At 47.3% G+C, this 4,582-nt stretch overlaps 1 long non-coding RNA gene across 1 annotated transcript; it reads right to left on the minus strand.

Moving 5' to 3' along the window:
* Positions 1 to 1,577: 1,577 nt before the first annotated feature.
* On the minus strand, positions 1,578 to 3,979 carry LOC119388669 (uncharacterized). Its single transcript, XR_005182775.2, has 3 exons — positions 3,875 to 3,979; positions 2,278 to 2,384; positions 1,578 to 1,688 (listed from the first exon to the last, which is right to left on the minus strand). It is a non-coding gene; the product is annotated as an uncharacterized LOC119388669 (long non-coding RNA).
* Positions 3,980 to 4,582: the final 603 nt, after the last annotated feature.

Here is a 4,582-nt window from a genome sequence, read left to right on the forward strand (position 1 = left end):
TAAATATTCTGCCAGTGGGACTAGAACGTTCTGTCTTCACAAAGTCTCGCTTCTGTCGCATCGTTGCAACTAGGACGTAATTACCTGATTGGGTACAACTTACCACTACTGGTCAGTGGAAGTTGTCGGCACAGGCTCGACAGGCATACTTTGAAAATTCCGGCAATGACAAGCTTTCATACGTTCACCATCGTGTCCCCTTTGAAGCGGCGCTACATACGTATTATTCACACGGCATGTCAGCGTCCTTCCTTTCACAATTTCGAACCTCACAGGCACGAAAACACTCAAAGGAACGCGCAAAACACAAGCAGCTGAACCACAAAGAGATGCACATTACTAAAGACGTGCCGGGGAACACTGGTTCTAAGAACGCGTGACGAACGCGCAATCTTCCTGCACACCGAAACCATTTGCCGCTTGATGAGACCGCCCCACCTGACGTGGGGCGAGTGGAAAGGGTTATCACTAAGCCCTCCTCCTTTTACGGTTGATGTTCGTTACGCGCGGCGACTAGACTTAGCTAGTGAAGCAAACTATGAGGCCTGGAGATATAATTCATGCCTGTTCTACCCGTTTTATTATGTTTAATTGCGCCACTTTTGGCGAACGCTTGAACTCGCATAAAGCAACTTGATGTTTCATTTCATAGATGGAGCTACCACCAAAAAACGCCTGTGAGACTTATGATTCATTGAAAATATTTTGTTTGAAGCACTGAGTGGTCAAGTTAGTGAGCACAAGTAGATAAAAGACACAATATGCATCTACTAATGTGCAATACTCGTTGGCAATTAGCGTCTAAAAGAAAAAAAAAGCGAGTTTCTACGGGACTGGTTAGCAGGAAAATTACGTAAATTCACTGCTGTCTTGCAGATTCCCTAATAAAGATAAAGGAATTTTCTCTTCATAGAATCATAGAAAGGGCCTTGCTTCTTCATTATGTAGAAGTTCACAGTAGCAGCTTGTATAGTTTTGTCGCTTCATCGGTAATGCGTGACCAAGTACAGCCATAAACTGCCGCATTGACACAATAATAATTCATCACGTTTTCGTCAGAACACAAAGCAACTTCGCATGGAAAATAAGTGTAATGTAGTCTACGTAGCCACTAAATAATATTGTTCTGCTTTGAAAAGTAAAAAAGATATTCTCACAAAAACTTTTAATATTTTGCCCATTTTCATTGGAGCGTAAATAAATTACTAATTATTTTATGGCTAATATCTCTTCATAGAAACCTTAAATAGCGCTTCTTCTAAAGGCACGGTAAATTTGGTCTTGTTATGTTGAACAGTTTCGCCGTACTGGCCGTACAACCGAGGCTTGTACAACGAAAATGCCTTTTGTTGCTCACACTACTTTCATTGCTATTAGGTAACGCTTCCGAACAGGCATTAACACCAGGTGTCATTAGAAAGCGGAGATCATAAGCTTTCTGAATTATTACAATTAATATTTATTTGTCAAGCGCAGCGAGCACAGTGTGTCCGCAAACAATGCGTAAAATGCGGAGGGGGGTTCGCCGGAGTGGGACCGCCACCTTAAGAAGGTGGCGGCGGCTGTGGCTGTGCTGTGGGCGTGGCATGGCCAGGCACAAGGGCGCCCACGAGGAGTTCAAGGGCTCTTGCAATGTGCTTGTGAGCCGAACGCAAGCCCCTCACCTCCTCCATGAACTCGTGATGGCGCTGCGAGAAAAAAAATTCAATTGCTGGATTACCGTCCATACCTTGCAAACGCACCTTTTGCAATAACTTTCAGGCGTGCAGATTCAGGAATGTTAGAGCAGACAGGAAAGTAATTTGATACTACATGTTTCATAAGAATGTGATGCATAAAAGTATTTGTCTGTCACGCAGAGTAAATATCGCATGCAATATTTAAAAAAAAAACACCGATCTTGTACTGTGCATTGATCTCTTGCGCAGCGAAACCACACGACGTCACGTTTGAGATGTTTGTTTCACTCGCTGCACAAAATGTATCACTGTACTTTAGCCGTATATGTAACACGCAGAGGACAGAAAAGCTTCCTACTATGCCACTCCAGTCAATGTTTGCGAGCTGTCTGTACTGTTTATGAATTTGGCATCTTAGTGCTTGTTTATTCGGTCAACGTAATCTCTTCCTACCTTACAGCATGCCAAATGAACGATCCTGTGAGTTCTAAGGTATGCTAAGTAAGGTTGCCACGCTTGTTTTCAACTATGCCAGCTGTAAGTGGCAAAGACCAACAGGCAATGCAATCTCCTTTCACAAATGGTTCTTTGTACGTACTTCTCATGCCTCTGCCTGCGTCTCCTCCAGCACCCGCAGCTGCCTCTCACACTCGTTGGAGAGCCGGCCAACCACCTCTGGAGGGGGGGAACCATGATGATGCCGCCCTGGTCGTCCATAAGAAATGAATAGGGAGCACTTTTTTACAAGCTACACATAAAGTTTATTTGACCGTTATCATAGCTATAAGGTGCCATGCACATGGGCAATGAAGAGTAAAAGAATAAGGCATTACAACAAAAGGCAAATTAAGGGAGTACCACAAGCATCATATGCAACCAAACGTGACTGCGACTTATCAGTGGTAATTTTCTTGCGTCCCTACATACGGTACTTAACCAGTGGCGGATCCAGGGGGGGGGGCGATTGGGCGATCGCCCCCCCCAAAGCTATAAGCCAACCCAACCCCCCCCCCCGCTTTTCACCTCACCGAAGGCCATTTTTCAGAACGTAGAATTTTTTCAGGTGGTCGCTGTGTCCATCCCAATCCGAGACTAGGGAAGCACCCCTCACACAGCCCAGCGCTTTTGTTAAGAGCGAAACAGGCTTTCTAGAAAAGATTTCTTCTGCGTCCTGCATCTTTCAAATAGGCACCGACGAGCACAAGCCTCAACTATTTTGCTAAAGCAACTGCTGCCTTTATGGAAGCGAGCTAAAGTTTCCTCCCCACTCCCAGGGCCATCAGCTCTTCAGCAAAGCGAGGGGTCTTCAAATTCTCCCATCTTTTTCTCAGAGACAGGAGTCTGTTCTGTGTCATTCAAACTGGCATCTTTCGTCCCACCACGGCCGGGCTAGACTGCACGTGCGCGCTTGAGCGCGCACGTGCAGTCTAGCCCGGCCGTGGTCCCACAAAGCGTGCAGAACAAGTTACCTTTAGTCAACCTTCAGCGGCTGGTCCAAAAAAAAAAAAAAAAGAAGGAAGGCAGGCAGTGGTGCTGTGAATTATATTCGCCGAAGTACCGAGCAAGCCTCCGAGAGCACGTGCGCGGGGTATAATCGAGCGCGACTCCGAAAGCTCCGTTTGACCGTCCTTAGGCTGCGGAGATAGAAAGGGCATTTTCTGGCAACACGACCGGCCAGAAAAAAAGGCAATGGGGAGGAGGGGGCGGGGTAACAAAGGGAGGCTTACTCCGAAACTACGTTCAAGGAATACTAGAGCTCGCCGTTGTGGGAATACTCATTTATCGAGCAGGTGGCCTGCCCTTCCCTCTTTCACCCTCCTCTTACCAACAACACTGATACGTGTTCCCCAATGTTTAGCGGAAATATGCGAAATTTTAGATAATGAAATGGCACTGAGCAATGCAACTGCGAACAAAAATAATGAGCATTTGGTTACTAACGTGAAGTTTTAAAGTTGGGCAACGCCCCCCTCCCCCCTCTCCCCCCCCCCAACAACCAACCGCCCCCCCCCAAAGCAAGCGCCTGGATCCGCCCCTGTACTTAACAATATAGGTAGCACTGAACATTTACTTCAAATAGATGAAGCATATTTTTAAGTTAATGAAGCAACCACTTATGATATGCAAGGTTATAACACGAACGTCTGCAGCTGCTTTAAGTAGTTTTTATTACAAGAGCTGTGAAAGTGCCTCACGTGCAGTGCCGCTGGTGCCCTGCTGGATCCCCACAGAGACGTGGGCCGTTGGGGCAAGCTGTGGCGTTGCAGGCTGCAGGGTTGGGGCAGGCCGCGATGCCGGGGAAGACTGTGGCATTGGAGCAGGCTGCGTCGCGACGGCGACAGCAGCGGCTGCGTCCACGGGACTTGGTGGGTTGTCCTGCAATACATAGTGAACACATCACGCACATTGTTGCGGTCATTTCGTGTGACTCAATTATTGCGACTGATGAACCTGTCAACTGCTCGCCCAGTCTGCAGCACCTCAATTCTGGAGCCAACTTCTCATCCCTCGTATGGCAGACTATTTCTCGTGAAACAGATTCTCTAACGCTCTAACATGCGGCTTATTACTAACTGTGTGCTTCAAGGAAGGAGTTGTCAAGCACAACTGCTTACATTGGTCTCAAGAAAGCACTTATCATTTGTTCTCGCAAGATTTTCGGTTGTGCACGACAGAGATATCACATACCGAGACACTTGGCAACAATGATAATTCGGACCTCATCACCGGTAAAAAGCCGGACCGGCTTGGAGTCGGGCGCCGTAACGTCCAGAATCGCGAGGACCCGGCCCTCGACGCCTCCGAGCCGTCCTCCCCCCGTCCTCCTGCAAAGGCATAAGAAATGTTAAAATACGCCCCACAGTCTGCTGCAATCAATGAGCTCACCTCCTCTCCCTTTCAAT

Source organism: Rhipicephalus sanguineus, chromosome 4 (genome assembly GCF_013339695.2).
Source record: "Rhipicephalus sanguineus isolate Rsan-2018 chromosome 4, BIME_Rsan_1.4, whole genome shotgun sequence".
NCBI classification, from domain to species: domain Eukaryota; kingdom Metazoa; phylum Arthropoda; class Arachnida; order Ixodida; family Ixodidae; genus Rhipicephalus; species Rhipicephalus sanguineus.